The sequence below is a fragment of the Schistocerca piceifrons genome, unplaced genomic scaffold (assembly GCF_021461385.2).
Source record: "Schistocerca piceifrons isolate TAMUIC-IGC-003096 unplaced genomic scaffold, iqSchPice1.1 HiC_scaffold_443, whole genome shotgun sequence".
NCBI classification, from domain to species: Eukaryota; Metazoa; Arthropoda; class Insecta; order Orthoptera; family Acrididae; genus Schistocerca; species Schistocerca piceifrons.
This window is the reverse complement of record NW_025728671.1, coordinates 124430-145545: the sequence shown is the minus strand read 5'-3', so window position 1 is coordinate 145545 and position 21116 is coordinate 124430. Positions and strand designations below refer to the sequence as shown.

General features: G+C 49.1%; 25 non-coding genes across 25 annotated transcripts; all 25 read right to left on the bottom strand.

Moving 5' to 3' along the window:
• Positions 1-333: 333 nt before the first annotated feature.
• Positions 334-415, bottom strand: Trnas-uga. Its single transcript has one exon. It is a non-coding gene; the product is annotated as a tRNA-Ser (tRNA).
• Positions 416-1072: 657 nt separating this feature from the next.
• On the bottom strand, positions 1073-1154 carry Trnas-cga. The gene has a single exon. It is a non-coding gene; the product is annotated as a tRNA-Ser (tRNA).
• A 123-nt stretch (positions 1155-1277) lies between these two features.
• On the bottom strand, positions 1278-1350 carry Trnak-uuu. Its single transcript has one exon. It is a non-coding gene; the product is annotated as a tRNA-Lys (tRNA).
• A 539-nt stretch (positions 1351-1889) lies between these two features.
• On the bottom strand, positions 1890-1962 carry Trnaf-gaa. The gene has a single exon. It is a non-coding gene; the product is annotated as a tRNA-Phe (tRNA).
• A 590-nt stretch (positions 1963-2552) lies between these two features.
• Trnas-uga lies at positions 2553-2634 on the bottom strand. The gene has a single exon. It is a non-coding gene; the product is annotated as a tRNA-Ser (tRNA).
• A 657-nt stretch (positions 2635-3291) lies between these two features.
• Positions 3292-3373, bottom strand: Trnas-cga. The gene has a single exon. It is a non-coding gene; the product is annotated as a tRNA-Ser (tRNA).
• Positions 3374-3496: 123 nt separating this feature from the next.
• On the bottom strand, positions 3497-3569 carry Trnak-uuu. The gene has a single exon. It is a non-coding gene; the product is annotated as a tRNA-Lys (tRNA).
• A 539-nt stretch (positions 3570-4108) lies between these two features.
• Trnaf-gaa lies at positions 4109-4181 on the bottom strand. The gene has a single exon. It is a non-coding gene; the product is annotated as a tRNA-Phe (tRNA).
• Positions 4182-4771: 590 nt separating this feature from the next.
• On the bottom strand, positions 4772-4853 carry Trnas-uga. Its single transcript has one exon. It is a non-coding gene; the product is annotated as a tRNA-Ser (tRNA).
• A 657-nt stretch (positions 4854-5510) lies between these two features.
• Positions 5511-5592, bottom strand: Trnas-cga. The gene has a single exon. It is a non-coding gene; the product is annotated as a tRNA-Ser (tRNA).
• A 123-nt stretch (positions 5593-5715) lies between these two features.
• Positions 5716-5788, bottom strand: Trnak-uuu. The gene has a single exon. It is a non-coding gene; the product is annotated as a tRNA-Lys (tRNA).
• A 539-nt stretch (positions 5789-6327) lies between these two features.
• On the bottom strand, positions 6328-6400 carry Trnaf-gaa. The gene has a single exon. It is a non-coding gene; the product is annotated as a tRNA-Phe (tRNA).
• Positions 6401-6990: 590 nt separating this feature from the next.
• Trnas-uga lies at positions 6991-7072 on the bottom strand. Its single transcript has one exon. It is a non-coding gene; the product is annotated as a tRNA-Ser (tRNA).
• Positions 7073-7729: 657 nt separating this feature from the next.
• Trnas-cga lies at positions 7730-7811 on the bottom strand. The gene has a single exon. It is a non-coding gene; the product is annotated as a tRNA-Ser (tRNA).
• Positions 7812-7934: 123 nt separating this feature from the next.
• On the bottom strand, positions 7935-8007 carry Trnak-uuu. The gene has a single exon. It is a non-coding gene; the product is annotated as a tRNA-Lys (tRNA).
• A 539-nt stretch (positions 8008-8546) lies between these two features.
• On the bottom strand, positions 8547-8619 carry Trnaf-gaa. The gene has a single exon. It is a non-coding gene; the product is annotated as a tRNA-Phe (tRNA).
• A 590-nt stretch (positions 8620-9209) lies between these two features.
• Trnas-uga lies at positions 9210-9291 on the bottom strand. Its single transcript has one exon. It is a non-coding gene; the product is annotated as a tRNA-Ser (tRNA).
• Positions 9292-9948: 657 nt separating this feature from the next.
• Trnas-cga lies at positions 9949-10030 on the bottom strand. The gene has a single exon. It is a non-coding gene; the product is annotated as a tRNA-Ser (tRNA).
• Positions 10031-10153: 123 nt separating this feature from the next.
• Trnak-uuu lies at positions 10154-10226 on the bottom strand. The gene has a single exon. It is a non-coding gene; the product is annotated as a tRNA-Lys (tRNA).
• A 539-nt stretch (positions 10227-10765) lies between these two features.
• Positions 10766-10838, bottom strand: Trnaf-gaa. The gene has a single exon. It is a non-coding gene; the product is annotated as a tRNA-Phe (tRNA).
• Positions 10839-11428: 590 nt separating this feature from the next.
• On the bottom strand, positions 11429-11510 carry Trnas-uga. Its single transcript has one exon. It is a non-coding gene; the product is annotated as a tRNA-Ser (tRNA).
• Positions 11511-12168: 658 nt separating this feature from the next.
• Trnas-cga lies at positions 12169-12250 on the bottom strand. Its single transcript has one exon. It is a non-coding gene; the product is annotated as a tRNA-Ser (tRNA).
• Positions 12251-12373: 123 nt separating this feature from the next.
• Trnak-uuu lies at positions 12374-12446 on the bottom strand. The gene has a single exon. It is a non-coding gene; the product is annotated as a tRNA-Lys (tRNA).
• Positions 12447-12985: 539 nt separating this feature from the next.
• On the bottom strand, positions 12986-13058 carry Trnaf-gaa. The gene has a single exon. It is a non-coding gene; the product is annotated as a tRNA-Phe (tRNA).
• A 7642-nt stretch (positions 13059-20700) lies between these two features.
• Trnak-uuu lies at positions 20701-20773 on the bottom strand. Its single transcript has one exon. It is a non-coding gene; the product is annotated as a tRNA-Lys (tRNA).
• Positions 20774-21116: the final 343 nt, after the last annotated feature.

Below are 21116 nucleotides of genomic sequence, written 5' to 3'. Positions count from 1 at the left end.
CACGAGAAGGAGTGAGCCTCTCCACCGTATGAGAGGCAGTATCTAGCAGATACGCACGGTAAAACATTCCACCTGCGTTAGCTCATAAATTGCTACACGTCATCGTCTGCAAGCTAAAATGGACACATCTGCACTGCCCAGTGAGGCGACACTTGCACTAACACCTGGTGGACGGCTGTGAGACGCGGAGATGAGCTGCGGCTTCTGGGCGCGACTGTAACGCTGCGCCCTGGATCAAATAACACTGTACATTGCTGGTGACCCACGTGTTTAGTAGTGACGCAACTGCTAGGATGCAGCTGAACGTCCGCCTTTTGAGAGCGAGAAAATTTTCGCAGCCGGCAGGACTCGAACCTACGCTCCCAGAGGGAATCTGATTTCAAGTCAGACGCCTTAACCACTCGGCCACGACTGCCGGTGGCGGAAGCGACTCCCGACAAGTGAAACCGCCATCTTCAGAAGCAATCTGATGGCACAAAACGGCGTGGCCTCACTCTTTTCTCTAGGGTTTCCATTAGCCGCTACGAAAGTGTAGTCATTTTCGCCCAGACAGGGACTTGAACCCAGGACCCTAACGCTCTACCGACTCAGCTATGCGGGCCCACGCACGAGCATTATCGTACAGCTGCGTGGTGTGCGAGTGATTCGCATGTCGTAATTACTGGCTTATGGCTCCAATGGCGACTTCACCGACTTCCCACTGACGCACCGCTGACGCTAGTTTTCTGGCGCCTTAAAACGATGGACATACCTCCAAGCAGCTGCGAGATCTTAAGAAAAGAAACGCTGCACCACTGCTTTTGCCGCACTCGAATGATTGAAATTGCGATTCTTAAAAAGAATCTGAAATGTTCGCTCTCTCCATCACTTTCGAGCACATCTGTGCTGCAGTACCAGCGTCAGTGTGAGGTGAACCGATAGCCACAGTAAGCAGCGGTCGTCGCGAAAACTCAGTATTCTTAAAACGGAAATTTTCGTCTTGTTGAGAATGGCGTCACTGGTTTGCACCCGCATTCGCCCACGCATGTCACATGTGTGCGAAAATGTTTGCTCCTCTTTACGCAAAATCGCACGCAGCCGGTAGGATTCGAACCTACGCTCCCACAGGGAATCTGATTTCGAGTCGGACGCCTTAACCACTCGGCCACGACTGCCGTTAGCGCGGTGCAACTGCTACCGTTTAAAGCACTGTGGTGTCAGAAAACGGCGTAGCTGCATTATTTTCCGTAACGTTTCCAGCGCTACCAGACGAATCGCTACCAAAGTATTAAAATCTCCACCTGGACAGGGACTTGAACCCTGGACCCTCAGCTTAAACGCCTAATGCTCTACCGACTGAGCTATCCGGGCTCACACGACGCTGTGAAACCTCCCACGATGCACAACTATACATTGACTCATGTCCTTTACTGTTGTGCAATCGCTGTATGGGGCTGTTACTAATAAAACGTCGCCTAAATGCTGTCTACAAACTTATCGCGCTAAGCTCGTAACACACTATCGAAGACTGCTGGCACATGATGCAACAACAAATTGCACCAGTTGTTACGTCTCATACGTTGGAGCAGAGAATTTACGTGTTTTGTCGACACTCACTGGGCAATTGGAAAATTCACAAGCATTTCGAATGCAATGTTTCCCACGTTTTCGCTCATTTCACGGTTCCGTTGAAGACGTTCTTCACCACCTGACACAGAAAAAGGAATGCAGTCGGTAGGATATTTTTAATCCTTTTGCTTCTAAGGGAGTTAGTTGTCTAGTGAGTTCCTCTTACGGCATGCACTAGGCAACCAGAACAGCTACAGGAGAGAGTCATTTTTGTTGTCAGCGGTAGTTGCATTATCACAAACGCAGAGTAATTCCATTGGCGTCGCATCAAAATGAATACCTGCCGAAACCCGGGATCGAACCAGGGACCTTTAGATCTTCAGTCTAACGCTCTCCCAACTGAGCTATTTCGGCTGACGTTCAAGGCGGCCATTTGCATGTGTTCGTTCACGTCTGCCTCGTTGCCAGTTTCACAGTCACCTTCGTCTGATAAGACACAGGGGCGCTGAAAGGCGAGCAGGCGATGCAGTGAAGTTCCACACACATTTCTTCTGCTTCCGTCATCGTAACAAGCAAACATGTCGACTCGATTCGTGTAATATTGACTTCGCTGACGCTAGCAAACCCGTGCTATATCGATGCCAGGGGCAACTCGTGTGCAGAGAACGAGACACGAGAAGGAGTGAGCCTCTCCACCGTATGAGAGGCAGTATCTAGCAGATACGCACGGTAAAACATTCCACCTGCGTTAGCTCATAAATTGCTACACGTCATCGTCTGCAAGCTAAAATGGACACATCTGCACTGCCCAGTGAGGCGACACTTGCACTAACACCTGGTGGACGGCTGTGAGACGCGGAGATGAGCTGCGGCTTCTGGGCGCGACTGTAACGCTGCGCCCTGGATCAAATAACACTGTACATTGCTGGTGACCCACGTGTTTAGTAGTGACGCAACTGCTAGGATGCAGCTGAACGTCCGCCTTTTGAGAGCGAGAAAATTTTCGCAGCCGGCAGGACTCGAACCTACGCTCCCAGAGGGAATCTGATTTCAAGTCAGACGCCTTAACCACTCGGCCACGACTGCCGGTGGCGGAAGCGACTCCCGACAAGTGAAACCGCCATCTTCAGAAGCAATCTGATGGCACAAAACGGCGTGGCCTCACTCTTTTCTCTAGGGTTTCCATTAGCCGCTACGAAAGTGTAGTCATTTTCGCCCAGACAGGGACTTGAACCCAGGACCCTAACGCTCTACCGACTCAGCTATGCGGGCCCACGCACGAGCATTATCGTACAGCTGCGTGGTGTGCGAGTGATTCGCATGTCGTAATTACTGGCTTATGGCTCCAATGGCGACTTCACCGACTTCCCACTGACGCACCGCTGACGCTAGTTTTCTGGCGCCTTAAAACGATGGACATACCTCCAAGCAGCTGCGAGATCTTAAGAAAAGAAACGCTGCACCACTGCTTTTGCCGCACTCGAATGATTGAAATTGCGATTCTTAAAAAGAATCTGAAATGTTCGCTCTCTCCATCACTTTCGAGCACATCTGTGCTGCAGTACCAGCGTCAGTGTGAGGTGAACCGATAGCCACAGTAAGCAGCGGTCGTCGCGAAAACTCAGTATTCTTAAAACGGAAATTTTCGTCTTGTTGAGAATGGCGTCACTGGTTTGCACCCGCATTCGCCCACGCATGTCACATGTGTGCGAAAATGTTTGCTCCTCTTTACGCAAAATCGCACGCAGCCGGTAGGATTCGAACCTACGCTCCCACAGGGAATCTGATTTCGAGTCGGACGCCTTAACCACTCGGCCACGACTGCCGTTAGCGCGGTGCAACTGCTACCGTTTAAAGCACTGTGGTGTCAGAAAACGGCGTAGCTGCATTATTTTCCGTAACGTTTCCAGCGCTACCAGACGAATCGCTACCAAAGTATTAAAATCTCCACCTGGACAGGGACTTGAACCCTGGACCCTCAGCTTAAACGCCTAATGCTCTACCGACTGAGCTATCCGGGCTCACACGACGCTGTGAAACCTCCCACGATGCACAACTATACATTGACTCATGTCCTTTACTGTTGTGCAATCGCTGTATGGGGCTGTTACTAATAAAACGTCGCCTAAATGCTGTCTACAAACTTATCGCGCTAAGCTCGTAACACACTATCGAAGACTGCTGGCACATGATGCAACAACAAATTGCACCAGTTGTTACGTCTCATACGTTGGAGCAGAGAATTTACGTGTTTTGTCGACACTCACTGGGCAATTGGAAAATTCACAAGCATTTCGAATGCAATGTTTCCCACGTTTTCGCTCATTTCACGGTTCCGTTGAAGACGTTCTTCACCACCTGACACAGAAAAAGGAATGCAGTCGGTAGGATATTTTTAATCCTTTTGCTTCTAAGGGAGTTAGTTGTCTAGTGAGTTCCTCTTACGGCATGCACTAGGCAACCAGAACAGCTACAGGAGAGAGTCATTTTTGTTGTCAGCGGTAGTTGCATTATCACAAACGCAGAGTAATTCCATTGGCGTCGCATCAAAATGAATACCTGCCGAAACCCGGGATCGAACCAGGGACCTTTAGATCTTCAGTCTAACGCTCTCCCAACTGAGCTATTTCGGCTGACGTTCAAGGCGGCCATTTGCATGTGTTCGTTCACGTCTGCCTCGTTGCCAGTTTCACAGTCACCTTCGTCTGATAAGACACAGGGGCGCTGAAAGGCGAGCAGGCGATGCAGTGAAGTTCCACACACATTTCTTCTGCTTCCGTCATCGTAACAAGCAAACATGTCGACTCGATTCGTGTAATATTGACTTCGCTGACGCTAGCAAACCCGTGCTATATCGATGCCAGGGGCAACTCGTGTGCAGAGAACGAGACACGAGAAGGAGTGAGCCTCTCCACCGTATGAGAGGCAGTATCTAGCAGATACGCACGGTAAAACATTCCACCTGCGTTAGCTCATAAATTGCTACACGTCATCGTCTGCAAGCTAAAATGGACACATCTGCACTGCCCAGTGAGGCGACACTTGCACTAACACCTGGTGGACGGCTGTGAGACGCGGAGATGAGCTGCGGCTTCTGGGCGCGACTGTAACGCTGCGCCCTGGATCAAATAACACTGTACATTGCTGGTGACCCACGTGTTTAGTAGTGACGCAACTGCTAGGATGCAGCTGAACGTCCGCCTTTTGAGAGCGAGAAAATTTTCGCAGCCGGCAGGACTCGAACCTACGCTCCCAGAGGGAATCTGATTTCAAGTCAGACGCCTTAACCACTCGGCCACGACTGCCGGTGGCGGAAGCGACTCCCGACAAGTGAAACCGCCATCTTCAGAAGCAATCTGATGGCACAAAACGGCGTGGCCTCACTCTTTTCTCTAGGGTTTCCATTAGCCGCTACGAAAGTGTAGTCATTTTCGCCCAGACAGGGACTTGAACCCAGGACCCTAACGCTCTACCGACTCAGCTATGCGGGCCCACGCACGAGCATTATCGTACAGCTGCGTGGTGTGCGAGTGATTCGCATGTCGTAATTACTGGCTTATGGCTCCAATGGCGACTTCACCGACTTCCCACTGACGCACCGCTGACGCTAGTTTTCTGGCGCCTTAAAACGATGGACATACCTCCAAGCAGCTGCGAGATCTTAAGAAAAGAAACGCTGCACCACTGCTTTTGCCGCACTCGAATGATTGAAATTGCGATTCTTAAAAAGAATCTGAAATGTTCGCTCTCTCCATCACTTTCGAGCACATCTGTGCTGCAGTACCAGCGTCAGTGTGAGGTGAACCGATAGCCACAGTAAGCAGCGGTCGTCGCGAAAACTCAGTATTCTTAAAACGGAAATTTTCGTCTTGTTGAGAATGGCGTCACTGGTTTGCACCCGCATTCGCCCACGCATGTCACATGTGTGCGAAAATGTTTGCTCCTCTTTACGCAAAATCGCACGCAGCCGGTAGGATTCGAACCTACGCTCCCACAGGGAATCTGATTTCGAGTCGGACGCCTTAACCACTCGGCCACGACTGCCGTTAGCGCGGTGCAACTGCTACCGTTTAAAGCACTGTGGTGTCAGAAAACGGCGTAGCTGCATTATTTTCCGTAACGTTTCCAGCGCTACCAGACGAATCGCTACCAAAGTATTAAAATCTCCACCTGGACAGGGACTTGAACCCTGGACCCTCAGCTTAAACGCCTAATGCTCTACCGACTGAGCTATCCGGGCTCACACGACGCTGTGAAACCTCCCACGATGCACAACTATACATTGACTCATGTCCTTTACTGTTGTGCAATCGCTGTATGGGGCTGTTACTAATAAAACGTCGCCTAAATGCTGTCTACAAACTTATCGCGCTAAGCTCGTAACACACTATCGAAGACTGCTGGCACATGATGCAACAACAAATTGCACCAGTTGTTACGTCTCATACGTTGGAGCAGAGAATTTACGTGTTTTGTCGACACTCACTGGGCAATTGGAAAATTCACAAGCATTTCGAATGCAATGTTTCCCACGTTTTCGCTCATTTCACGGTTCCGTTGAAGACGTTCTTCACCACCTGACACAGAAAAAGGAATGCAGTCGGTAGGATATTTTTAATCCTTTTGCTTCTAAGGGAGTTAGTTGTCTAGTGAGTTCCTCTTACGGCATGCACTAGGCAACCAGAACAGCTACAGGAGAGAGTCATTTTTGTTGTCAGCGGTAGTTGCATTATCACAAACGCAGAGTAATTCCATTGGCGTCGCATCAAAATGAATACCTGCCGAAACCCGGGATCGAACCAGGGACCTTTAGATCTTCAGTCTAACGCTCTCCCAACTGAGCTATTTCGGCTGACGTTCAAGGCGGCCATTTGCATGTGTTCGTTCACGTCTGCCTCGTTGCCAGTTTCACAGTCACCTTCGTCTGATAAGACACAGGGGCGCTGAAAGGCGAGCAGGCGATGCAGTGAAGTTCCACACACATTTCTTCTGCTTCCGTCATCGTAACAAGCAAACATGTCGACTCGATTCGTGTAATATTGACTTCGCTGACGCTAGCAAACCCGTGCTATATCGATGCCAGGGGCAACTCGTGTGCAGAGAACGAGACACGAGAAGGAGTGAGCCTCTCCACCGTATGAGAGGCAGTATCTAGCAGATACGCACGGTAAAACATTCCACCTGCGTTAGCTCATAAATTGCTACACGTCATCGTCTGCAAGCTAAAATGGACACATCTGCACTGCCCAGTGAGGCGACACTTGCACTAACACCTGGTGGACGGCTGTGAGACGCGGAGATGAGCTGCGGCTTCTGGGCGCGACTGTAACGCTGCGCCCTGGATCAAATAACACTGTACATTGCTGGTGACCCACGTGTTTAGTAGTGACGCAACTGCTAGGATGCAGCTGAACGTCCGCCTTTTGAGAGCGAGAAAATTTTCGCAGCCGGCAGGACTCGAACCTACGCTCCCAGAGGGAATCTGATTTCAAGTCAGACGCCTTAACCACTCGGCCACGACTGCCGGTGGCGGAAGCGACTCCCGACAAGTGAAACCGCCATCTTCAGAAGCAATCTGATGGCACAAAACGGCGTGGCCTCACTCTTTTCTCTAGGGTTTCCATTAGCCGCTACGAAAGTGTAGTCATTTTCGCCCAGACAGGGACTTGAACCCAGGACCCTAACGCTCTACCGACTCAGCTATGCGGGCCCACGCACGAGCATTATCGTACAGCTGCGTGGTGTGCGAGTGATTCGCATGTCGTAATTACTGGCTTATGGCTCCAATGGCGACTTCACCGACTTCCCACTGACGCACCGCTGACGCTAGTTTTCTGGCGCCTTAAAACGATGGACATACCTCCAAGCAGCTGCGAGATCTTAAGAAAAGAAACGCTGCACCACTGCTTTTGCCGCACTCGAATGATTGAAATTGCGATTCTTAAAAAGAATCTGAAATGTTCGCTCTCTCCATCACTTTCGAGCACATCTGTGCTGCAGTACCAGCGTCAGTGTGAGGTGAACCGATAGCCACAGTAAGCAGCGGTCGTCGCGAAAACTCAGTATTCTTAAAACGGAAATTTTCGTCTTGTTGAGAATGGCGTCACTGGTTTGCACCCGCATTCGCCCACGCATGTCACATGTGTGCGAAAATGTTTGCTCCTCTTTACGCAAAATCGCACGCAGCCGGTAGGATTCGAACCTACGCTCCCACAGGGAATCTGATTTCGAGTCGGACGCCTTAACCACTCGGCCACGACTGCCGTTAGCGCGGTGCAACTGCTACCGTTTAAAGCACTGTGGTGTCAGAAAACGGCGTAGCTGCATTATTTTCCGTAACGTTTCCAGCGCTACCAGACGAATCGCTACCAAAGTATTAAAATCTCCACCTGGACAGGGACTTGAACCCTGGACCCTCAGCTTAAACGCCTAATGCTCTACCGACTGAGCTATCCGGGCTCACACGACGCTGTGAAACCTCCCACGATGCACAACTATACATTGACTCATGTCCTTTACTGTTGTGCAATCGCTGTATGGGGCTGTTACTAATAAAACGTCGCCTAAATGCTGTCTACAAACTTATCGCGCTAAGCTCGTAACACACTATCGAAGACTGCTGGCACATGATGCAACAACAAATTGCACCAGTTGTTACGTCTCATACGTTGGAGCAGAGAATTTACGTGTTTTGTCGACACTCACTGGGCAATTGGAAAATTCACAAGCATTTCGAATGCAATGTTTCCCACGTTTTCGCTCATTTCACGGTTCCGTTGAAGACGTTCTTCACCACCTGACACAGAAAAAGGAATGCAGTCGGTAGGATATTTTTAATCCTTTTGCTTCTAAGGGAGTTAGTTGTCTAGTGAGTTCCTCTTACGGCATGCACTAGGCAACCAGAACAGCTACAGGAGAGAGTCATTTTTGTTGTCAGCGGTAGTTGCATTATCACAAACGCAGAGTAATTCCATTGGCGTCGCATCAAAATGAATACCTGCCGAAACCCGGGATCGAACCAGGGACCTTTAGATCTTCAGTCTAACGCTCTCCCAACTGAGCTATTTCGGCTGACGTTCAAGGCGGCCATTTGCATGTGTTCGTTCACGTCTGCCTCGTTGCCAGTTTCACAGTCACCTTCGTCTGATAAGACACAGGGGCGCTGAAAGGCGAGCAGGCGATGCAGTGAAGTTCCACACACATTTCTTCTGCTTCCGTCATCGTAACAAGCAAACATGTCGACTCGATTCGTGTAATATTGACTTCGCTGACGCTAGCAAACCCGTGCTATATCGATGCCAGGGGCAACTCGTGTGCAGAGAACGAGACACGAGAAGGAGTGAGCCTCTCCACCGTATGAGAGGCAGTATCTAGCAGATACGCACGGTAAAACATTCCACCTGCGTTAGCTCATAAATTGCTACACGTCATCGTCTGCAAGCTAAAATGGACACATCTGCACTGCCCAGTGAGGCGACACTTGCACTAACACCTGGTGGACGGCTGTGAGACGCGGAGATGAGCTGCGGCTTCTGGGCGCGACTGTAACGCTGCGCCCTGGATCAAATAACACTGTACATTGCTGGTGACCCACGTGTTTAGTAGTGACGCAACTGCTAGGATGCAGCTGAACGTCCGCCTTTTGAGAGCGAGAAAATTTTCGCAGCCGGCAGGACTCGAACCTACGCTCCCAGAGGGAATCTGATTTCAAGTCAGACGCCTTAACCACTCGGCCACGACTGCCGGTGGCGGAAGCGACTCCCGACAAGTGAAACCGCCATCTTCAGAAGCAATCTGATGGCACAAAACGGCGTGGCCTCACTCTTTTCTCTAGGGTTTCCATTAGCCGCTACGAAAGTGTAGTCATTTTCGCCCAGACAGGGACTTGAACCCAGGACCCTAACGCTCTACCGACTCAGCTATGCGGGCCCACGCACGAGCATTATCGTACAGCTGCGTGGTGTGCGAGTGATTCGCATGTCGTAATTACTGGCTTATGGCTCCAATGGCGACTTCACCGACTTCCCACTGACGCACCGCTGACGCTAGTTTTCTGGCGCCTTAAAACGATGGACATACCTCCAAGCAGCTGCGAGATCTTAAGAAAAGAAACGCTGCACCACTGCTTTTGCCGCACTCGAATGATTGAAATTGCGATTCTTAAAAAGAATCTGAAATGTTCGCTCTCTCCATCACTTTCGAGCACATCTGTGCTGCAGTACCAGCGTCAGTGTGAGGTGAACCGATAGCCACAGTAAGCAGCGGTCGTCGCGAAAACTCAGTATTCTTAAAACGGAAATTTTCGTCTTGTTGAGAATGGCGTCACTGGTTTGCACCCGCATTCGCCCACGCATGTCACATGTGTGCGAAAATGTTTGCTCCTCTTTACGCAAAATCGCACGCAGCCGGTAGGATTCGAACCTACGCTCCCACAGGGAATCTGATTTCGAGTCGGACGCCTTAACCACTCGGCCACGACTGCCGTTAGCGCGGTGCAACTGCTACCGTTTAAAGCACTGTGGTGTCAGAAAACGGCGTAGCTGCATTATTTTCCGTAACGTTTCCAGCGCTACCAGACGAATCGCTACCAAAGTATTAAAATCTCCACCTGGACAGGGACTTGAACCCTGGACCCTCAGCTTAAACGCCTAATGCTCTACCGACTGAGCTATCCGGGCTCACACGACGCTGTGAAACCTCCCACGATGCACAACTATACATTGACTCATGTCCTTTACTGTTGTGCAATCGCTGTATGGGGCTGTTACTAATAAAACGTCGCCTAAATGCTGTCTACAAACTTATCGCGCTAAGCTCGTAACACACTATCGAAGACTGCTGGCACATGATGCAACAACAAATTGCACCAGTTGTTACGTCTCATACGTTGGAGCAGAGAATTTACGTGTTTTGTCGACACTCACTGGGCAATTGGAAAATTCACAAGCATTTCGAATGCAATGTTTCCCACGTTTTCGCTCATTTCACGGTTCCGTTGAAGACGTTCTTCACCACCTGACACAGAAAAAGGAATGCAGTCGGTAGGATATTTTTAATCCTTTTGCTTCTAAGGGAGTTAGTTGTCTAGTGAGTTCCTCTTACGGCATGCACTAGGCAACCAGAACAGCTACAGGAGAGAGTCATTTTTGTTGTCAGCGGTAGTTGCATTATCACAAACGCAGAGTAATTCCATTGGCGTCGCATCAAAATGAATACCTGCCGAAACCCGGGATCGAACCAGGGACCTTTAGATCTTCAGTCTAACGCTCTCCCAACTGAGCTATTTCGGCTGACGTTCAAGGCGGCCATTTGCATGTGTTCGTTCACGTCTGCCTCGTTGCCAGTTTCACAGTCACCTTCGTCTGATAAGACACAGGGGCGCTGAAAGGCGAGCAGGCGATGCAGTGAAGTTCCACACACATTTCTTCTGCTTCCGTCATCGTAACAAGCAAACATGTCGACTCGATTCGTGTAATATTGACTTCGCTGACGCTAGCAAACCCGTGCTATATCGATGCCAGGGGCAACTCGTGTGCAGAGAACGAGACACGAGAAGGAGTGAGCCTCTCCACCGTATGAGAGGCAGTATCTAGCAGATACGCACGGTAAAACATTCCACCTGCGTTAGCTCATAAATTGCTACACGTCATCGTCTGCAAGCTAAAATGGACACATCTGCACTGCCCAGTGAGGCGACACTTGCACTAACACCTGGTGGACGGCTGTGAGACGCGGAGATGAGCTGCGGCTTCTGGGCGCGACTGTAACGCTGCGCCCTGGATCAAATAACACTGTACATTGCTGGTGACCCACGTGTTTAGTAGTGACGCAACTGCTAGGATGCAGCTGAACGTCCGCCTTTTGAGAGCGAGAAAATTTTCGCAGCCGGCAGGACTCGAACCTACGCTCCCAGAGGGAATCTGATTTCAAGTCAGACGCCTTAACCACTCGGCCACGACTGCCGGTGGCGGAAGCGACTCCCGACAAGTGAAACCGCCATCTTCAGAAGCAATCTGATGGCACAAAACGGCGTGGCCTCACTCTTTTCTCTAGGGTTTCCATTAGCCGCTACGAAAGTGTAGTCATTTTCGCCCAGACAGGGACTTGAACCCAGGACCCTAACGCTCTACCGACTCAGCTATGCGGGCCCACGCACGAGCATTATCGTACAGCTGCGTGGTGTGCGAGTGATTCGCATGTCGTAATTACTGGCTTATGGCTCCAATGGCGACTTCACCGACTTCCCACTGACGCACCGCTGACGCTAGTTTTCTGGCGCCTTAAAACGATGGACATACCTCCAAGCAGCTGCGAGATCTTAAGAAAAGAAAACGCTGCACCACTGCTTTTGCCGCACTCGAATGATTGAAATTGCGATTCTTAAAAAGAATCTGAAATGTTCGCTCTCTCCATCACTTTCGAGCACATCTGTGCTGCAGTACCAGCGTCAGTGTGAGGTGAACCGATAGCCACAGTAAGCAGCGGTCGTCGCGAAAACTCAGTATTCTTAAAACGGAAATTTTCGTCTTGTTGAGAATGGCGTCACTGGTTTGCACCCGCATTCGCCCACGCATGTCACATGTGTGCGAAAATGTTTGCTCCTCTTTACGCAAAATCGCACGCAGCCGGTAGGATTCGAACCTACGCTCCCACAGGGAATCTGATTTCGAGTCGGACGCCTTAACCACTCGGCCACGACTGCCGTTAGCGCGGTGCAACTGCTACCGTTTAAAGCACTGTGGTGTCAGAAAACGGCGTAGCTGCATTATTTTCCGTAACGTTTCCAGCGCTACCAGACGAATCGCTACCAAAGTATTAAAATCTCCACCTGGACAGGGACTTGAACCCTGGACCCTCAGCTTAAACGCCTAATGCTCTACCGACTGAGCTATCCGGGCTCACACGACGCTGTGAAACCTCCCACGATGCACAACTATACATTGACTCATGTCCTTTACTGTTGTGCAATCGCTGTATGGGGCTGTTACTAATAAAACGTCGCCTAAATGCTGTCTACAAACTTATCGCGCTAAGCTCGTAACACACTATCGAAGACTGCTGGCACATGATGCAACAACAAATTGCACCAGTTGTTACGTCTCATACGTTGGAGCAGAGAATTTACGTGTTTTGTCGACACTCACTGGGCAATTGGAAAATTCACAAGCATTTCGAATGCAATGTTTCCCACGTTTTCGCTCATTTCACGGTTCCGTTGAAGACGTTCTTCACCACCTGACACAGAAAAAGGAATGCAGTCGGTAGGATATTTTTAATCCTTTTGCTTCTAAGGGAGTTAGTTGTCTAGTGAGTTCCTCTTACGGCATGCACTAGGCAACCAGAACAGCTACAGGAGAGAGTCATTTTTGTTGTCAGCGGTAGTTGCATTATCACAAACGCAGAGTAATTCCATTGGCGTCGCATCAAAATGAATACCTGCCGAAACCCGGGATCGAACCAGGGACCTTTAGATCTTCAGTCTAACGCTCTCCCAACTGAGCTATTTCGGCTGACGTTCAAGGCGGCCATTTGCATGTGTTCGTTCACGTCTGCCTCGTTGCCAGTTTCACAGTCACCTTCGTCTGATAAGACACAGGGGCGCTGAAAGGCGAGCAGGCGATGCAGTGAAGTTCCACACACATTTCTTCTGCTTCCGTCATCGTAACAAGCAAACATGTCGACTCGATTCGTGTAATATTGACTTCGCTGACGCTAGCAAACCCGTGCTATATCGATGCCAGGGGCAACTCGTGTGCAGAGAACGAGACACGAGAAGGAGTGAGCCTCTCCACCGTATGAGAGGCAGTATCTAGCAGATACGCACGGTAAAACATTCCACCTGCGTTAGCTCATAAATTGCTACACGTCATCGTCTGCAAGCTAAAATGGACACATCTGCACTGCCCAGTGAGGCGACACTTGCACTAACACCTGGTGGACGGCTGTGAGACGCGGAGATGAGCTGCGGCTTCTGGGCGCGACTGTAACGCTGCGCCCTGGATCAAATAACACTGTACATTGCTGGTGACCCACGTGTTTAGTAGTGACGCAACTGCTAGGATGCAGCTGAACGTCCGCCTTTTGAGAGCGAGAAAATTTTCGCAGCCGGCAGGACTTTTTTTTTTTTTTTTTTTTTTTTTTTTTTTTTTTTTTTTTTGAACCCAGGACCCTTTGGTTGAAAACCTAACGCTCTACCGACTCAGCTATGCGGGCCCACGCACGAGCATTATCGTACAGCTGCGTGGTGAGCGAGTGATTCGCTTGTTGTAATTACTGGCTTATGGCTCCAATGGCGACTTCACCGACTTCCCACTGACGCACCGCTGACGCTAGTTTTCTGTCGTCTTAAAACGATGGACATACCTCCAAGCAGCTGCGAGATCTTAAGAAAAGAAGCGCTGCACCACTGCCTTCGCCGCACTCGAATGATTCAATTGCGATTCTTAAAAAGAATTGAATGTTCGCTCTGTCCAACACTTTCGAGCACATCTGTGTACTCACGATCTCAGCGACGGCTTTCTGCAGTCCCAGCGTCAGTGCGAGGTGAACCGATGGCCACAGTAAGCAGCGGTCGTCGCGAAACTCAATATTCTTAAACGAAAACTTTCGTCTTGTTGAGAATGGCGTCACTGGTTTGCACCCGCATTCGCCCACGCATGTCACATGTGTGCGAAAATTTTTGCTCCTCTTTACGCAAAATCGCACGCAGCCGGTAGGATTTTTTTTTTTTTTCATTTTTTTTTTTTTTTTTTTCTCTTTTTTTTTATTTTTTTTATTTATTTTTTTTTTTTTTTTTTTTGTTCTTTTTGTTTTATTTAGTTTCCTTTTTTTTTTCTGCTCCTTCTTCTTAAACAAAAAAATAAAAAAAAGAGACGCAGTCGGTAGGACTTTTTTTTTTTTTTTTTTTTTTTTTTTTTTTTTTTACTGTACGCAAAATCGCACGCAGCCGGTAGGATTTTTTTTTTTTTTTTTTTTTTTTTTTTTTTTTTTTTTTTTTTTTTTTTTTGTTTTTAAATGGATGCAACGAGAGCAACAGGCAGGCAGAGGCAAAGAGGGCAGGGGTCGAATGTCCCGAGGCCTGGCCACAATGTCTCCCCCAGACCCGTCACTCAGTCGCCTCCTGAGTTAGCGTAGGTAACTGGTTTTGTGTTGTTTTTATTTTTTTTTTTTTTTTTTTTTTTTTTTTTTTTTTTTTTTTGGCTACTGAAGTGGATTTATTTTAAATTTTTACTTTTAAATTGTTGTAAATATTCGTTTGTTTGTTTTTGATTTATTATTTGCCGACTGGCGTGGTAAAGAGTGGGGAACTTAACATGGTAGCTCATTGGCTGGGGAAAGAGGAAAGAAATAATTGGAGCCATAAAGGAAACGAAATCATCGCCCCAAAACGATAGAAAGGCAGCGTTTCCTGCTGGAAGAGAACGACAAGGAGTGCAGTGGGAAAAGAAAAAGAAAACACGAAGAACTTAGAAGCCCGCAACTCTGCCGGGACATGAAATTAAGTAACGGACCTGAGAGAAAAATGAGCAAATTCTATTTCCCCATAACGGAAAAAAGAAAATGAAATGGCACATAATTTGGCAACTACAAACAAAACACCTCTCTTGGAAAGGAATGTGAAAGGAGTGGAAGATTTTGAGTGTGCTGTCTTCACGTAAAGAAGCGAGCAAATTGGCAACATAGAACTTTAAAGCAAGCGATCCCCGTAGGAAAGAAGAAAGCGAAAGACATATTGAAAGAAAGGAAGACTAAGCTCTCGAAAGGGAGTAAAAAAGCACACTCTAAATAAAACGAAAGTGCGTTCCAATCGCAAAGAAAGGAAAAAGGAAAGTTACGAAAACAGTCAAAGAAAAAGAAGAAAGAAAATAATGCTGTATTCCATTTATTTGTCATTTCAATGTGTTTCTAGTTTGTTCTTCAGTTTTCTGTTTCTGAGTTCTTTCGTAACGTCAACACGCTATTACTTCCGTTCACATTGCAGGACCATGATCGACGTCGTCATTAAGAGTGGAAAACAGTCGGTGCCAGATTGAAGACTTTCCGAAATTGCTGTTCAATGGGGATTTGTAGAAAGCGCTGAAAGCATCTCTGATATGAGGCTGTTCTCCGGAGCGTTTCATGGCGCTCCCACAGATAAAACAAGTAGTCGACTGGATCAATTATATTCTTGGCAAATATAGCGTAGGTGGTATGCCCTAAAATCCACATTGTAGCATTTCGCTTAGATGGCGGAAAGGGTTTAATGTCGGGGATGACAGCCGTCAGCGGCGAAAAAGACCGCTTGTCAGTCCTGTTAATGAGTGCGAGCATGTCGCAGGAAATAGCCCACACATCTCGTGTGGTTCTGCAAAGAAACCGATGCTCAAGGGTACCCCTTTCGTCACAGTACTCGCACTTAGAGGACGGAATTAGGTGAATAGTCGCCAGTCGGTCGTTGGTTGTCACAGTGCGAGTGATGACCGTATACCACGTGCTTCGCACTTCCGCCGGTAACAACTTGTTGCTGACGTTTTGCCAAACAAGAACCCAGTTGTTGTGGGGACATTGACGGACTAAGTTATTCGGTGGTGACAAACCAATCATCTCACGATACAAAGAGGTGGCAGACCGCGTCCTGCGGTCTCGAGCTAGTGAAACATGATAACTGCGGGACAAGAAAAAATCTCTGAATGCAGCAAGCTTGTAAGGTATCCGCGAGACATTGATCGGTGCACTGTCAGAAAGGGGCTCATGGGCGCGGAAGAGGGCAGCCGTCGTACTGTGGGGGCTATTCTCGACAATGGTGGCAATTCTGTTGACTAGCAGGGCAGAACATTTCTTTCTGACATCTACGAGACCTAGTCCTCCGCGAGACGGAGGCTGGGTACATGTGGCAAGTTTCACCTTGAAAATATGGCCACGCCACAGCAGCCAGTGTGCAGCTTGGCTGATCGTGCGTGCCAACGGAGGTGGGACGTTGAGCACTTGAGCCACATACCACGCTTTAGCCAAAATGTGAACATTGATCAACTCAACACGCTGTAGAAGATGTAATTTCCGGGTGGCGTGACGAACCATGAGACCTTTGACAGTTGTGGAAATACGGCGCCAGTTATGAGCGGCCATCTTTATGGGGCAAGCAAAGAATTGAATGCCGAGCATCATGTGGGAGGCAGCTATGGTGTACCACGAATCGGCAGCATAGTTGCGACAGGCACCTATTGGGAGTAGCACTGTTTTATGCGGGTTCAGTTCCGCACCGGTAGCCTGGGCAAAAAGACGGAACACAGGTTTAACTAAAGGGATGTCCTTTTCGTGTCGTATAAAGACGCCGACATCGTCGGCGTACGCAATGCACGACGCCCGTACACCCTCTACATCGATCCCACTGACAGTGCGCCCAATTCGGCGGAGGAGGGGGTCAAGAGCGATAACAAAGAGGGACATAGAGAGGGGACATCCTTGCCGCACAGACCGTGCGATCCTAAAGGGAGCCGAAAGGGTGCCATTTATCAGAATGCGAGAAGACGCTCTCGTTAGGACATTTTCAAGAGCGGAGACAAAGTTCATATGAAAGCCGATGTGACCTAACAAGGCAAAGAGGTAATCGTGGTTAATCCTATCAAAAGCCTTCCTAAAGTCAATCGACAGAATCGCCCCTGGAGTCCGTGTGGCAGCAGTGTGAGCCACGACGTCCCTATACGTGCTCACGGCGGCAAGGATACCCCTCCCTGTCACAGCGCACATCTGGAAAGGGCTAATGATTTTTCGCATCACAGTGTGCAGCCTGGTTGCGACGCATTTGCTGAAAAGCTTGTAGTCACTGTTCAACAGCGTGATAGGGCGGAAGTTTTCAACTTTGTCAGCCCCAGCGGTCTTAGGGAGAAGAATGACTATACCCTCTAGGAACTCTGCCGGACACGGAAGGCCACTCAACAATTCATTTGCGACCTTTGTGAGGATAGGTTCTAAGAGATCCCAGAACTCGAGGTAGAATTCTAAAGGAATTCCGTCAGGGCCTGGGGACTTGTGTCGAGCAGACGAACGGAGTGCACCGCTCATGTCCTCCGTCGTGATGGCGGAAAGGAGGGTGTCATTGTCCTCACGTGTAAGCAGGTTCCGCATTTCACCTATGAGGACATGTGCGGCCGCCCTATCGTGGTCGCTACGCTGGAACGCGGCACTAAAATGGGCAAAAATGTGCGCACGAATGTCCCTCTCAGTGGTGAGTCGCTCCCCAGTCTCCAGTCTAAGACACCGAATAAATTTAGTAGCACCCCGACTCCGCTCTCTTTCGATACGGTGAATAGTCGGTGACTCATCAAACGTCCCTACACAGCGGCTTCTAAGTAAGGAGCCCTGAAAATCTTGGGCCTGCAATTTAAAAATTTGAGCTTTCACAGCCTTTAACTGAAGCATAAATTGCTCATCAACAATATCTGGTAGAGAGACGGCATCTTTTAAAATCTGATAATAAAATTCAGTGGTTCTATGTTTCCACAGCGCAGCTTCGGCGCTAAAACACTTTAAAACAGCACGGATGGACGGTTTGGCCAGGTGAACCCACCAATTGACAACCGAGGCATAGTTAGCCAGCTTTTCGCCGCAGGAAGAGAGCGTATCGTGAATCTGCCGACGCAACGAGGGGGCACGGACATGAGTCACGTTAAACTTCCACACCCGAGATCGACGTAACTGGTGGAGTTGCGGCGCGCGAAGGGCACAGAAGAAGGCGCAGTGATCGGAAAAACAGACAGGGGCAACGTCAGCACTGATTAGGTGATCTGCTATGCAGGTCGACACATAGAACCTATCAAGTCTACTAGCCCCATTTCGATAGAAATACGTAAAAGCTTGCTGTTGAGGATAGAGGACACGCCACACATCCGCTAACTGGAAGCTTGCAATCAGACGATCAAGGTCAACGCACTTATGAGCCGTAGGAAACTGATCACTGTCCGCGACCACGCAATTAAAATCGCCCCCCAACACGACGGGCAGCGTCGGGCTACCAATCAAGGTGGGTACATCTTCAATGAAAAATCTCGCTCTCGCCCTCTTGAAACTAGTGCCAGACGGAGCGTAAATGTTAACTAGTTGCAGGCCTCCGATAACGCACGAGATCCCCCTGCCGGTCGGTAGTCGTTGGACGCGCGTGGGCGCTACTGCAGACTTATATAAAATAGCGGTACCACACCGAGCTTCCGGGTCGACATTATAAATGGCGGAATACCCCGTTAAAACATCAAGGCACACAACGCTCACTTCCTGCAGAAAAATAAAATCAAACCGACAATGTTGGATAAAATTTGCCAAGACTTGCAATTTCTGAGGAGCCGCAATACAGTTGATATTTAACGTGGCTATTTTAACCATGTGGCTACAGGACGCATGGGTGTAGGGCACACAGATAAATTTTTTGAAAGGGAGTCACCGGCAAGGTGCAGGCGCACCGGAGACGGAAAGCAGGGTACCGTGGCAGTTACATGTCTTCATCGTCCGCCCAGGAGAGCGGCGTAGGATTGGTCGTGTCTCCGTCCGACAGACTGCCGCCGGTAGGGTCACCCGACGCGGTTTTCCTGGACGCGCGAGTCTGCGAATTGCGCTGTTTACGAGATTCCGTGTCAGTACTAATCTTTTTCGAAGGGGGCGAAATTTCCCGGCCGCCGGTACCCTTTCCTAGCATACCCTTAAGTTTCCGACTTTGTTCTCGCACACGTTTTTCTCGTTGCGTGGCAAAGTCAGTATCCTGCAACTTGGTCTTTACGTTCCGTACGGAGGCAACAGAGTGCTGTTCTACATCCATAACCAAGTTCTCCACTTGAGGCGGAGAAAGGTGCAAGGTATTCGCTGGAGCAGTCACGTTACTGGGGGATGGGTTGGAGTCCGCGACCTTGTCAGGAGTGGCAGTAAGTGCACAATCCCCAGCAGGGATGTCCGACACAACAGGCACTGAAGTAGCAGCATCACGTGGGGAGGACGTTGGACACTGTAGAACCGGTGAGGCAGGCGCGGTGTCGCAAACGGCGACAGTAATAGCACCTGATTCCGGAATGCTCTGAACACGTTCATTATCAAGTGAAGTCACGGAAGTCGTCTCCTGCAACGGAGCAGAACGGTTGGTCGGACGACATTCAGTGCTAACGTCAGGGACATTGTCAACAACAGGCGTATGTGGAACAACAGGTACACTAGGAAGAATAGACATACCCGCTACAACCGGTTCACGAACTAACGAGTCAGCCGGTGGCGGAGAACCTCTAAGAAGGGCACCTGCGTAACTACCTGAGTTTTCTAGGGGCAACTGCACAGGGCGCCGACGGGGACAAGAATTCCGCATATGTTCAGTAGAATGACAGAGAGAACACGTTGGAGGTTGGCCGGTGTAGGAGATGAAAGCCCTATGGCCGCCTATGATAACGAATGACGGAATGTGTTTCTTTAAGTCCATCCGCACAGTACGGACGCCGTTATCACATTGATAAACATACGCGGACGACCAATAATCTTTAGTGACAGCAAAGATAGTCCCATATAAACTTAATGCACGGCGAATTTCATCCAAGGGCACTTCAAAAGGCAGATGGAAAACCTTCACATTTCGTACACCATAACCGGCATGTAGAACCTGCACGTCACTAATAGTCCCATCAGCATGTTTAAACTTCCGAACCCCGCCATTGACGGCCACCAAACGCTCACATAGTTCACTATCAAGGAGTTTCAAAAACACGGAATTAACAATAAAATCTAAATGAACACCGTCAAGCAAAGCTGGGTCTATTTGCAATTCCGATCGGATCCAATGATGTATTTCAAAAGCCGTGGGACGCGGAAATTCGCGATCAAACAACAACTGAATAGTATTAGACCGGTTGTACGACACCATTTTCCACAATAAATCCTTGAAAAACTTACAAAAAGAGAAGAAACACGCTGAGTATAGACACCAGGCCGCTGCAAACCACGACGGCCAACGATGTAAACACAGCTGCAAGCGGAGCTCGCGACGGGCACGTCCGCTCGCCGCAACCACTCGGCCACGACTGCCGTTAGCGCGGTGCAACTGCTACCGTTTAAAGCACTGTGGTGTCAGAAAACGGCGTAGCTGCATTATTTTCCGTAACGTTTCCAGCGCTACCAGACGAATCGCTACCAAAGTATTAAAATCTCCACCTGGACAGGGACTTGAACCCTGGACCCTCAGCTTAAACGCCTAATGCTCTACCGACTGAGCTATCCGGGCTCACACGACGCTGTGAAACCTCCCACGATGCACAACTATACATTGACTCATGTCCTTTACTGTTGTGCAATCGCTGTATGGGGCTGTTACTAATAAAACGTCGCCTAAATGCTGTCTACAAACTTATCGCGCTAAGCTCGTAACACACTATCGAAGACTGCTGGCACATGATGCAACAACAAATTGCACCAGTTGTTACGTCTCATACGTTGGAGCAGAGAATTTACGTGTTTTGTCGACACTCACTGGGCAATTGGAAAATTCACAAGCATTTCGAATGCAATGTTTCCCACGTTTTCGCTCATTTCACGGTTCCGTTGAAGACGTTCTTCACCACCTGACA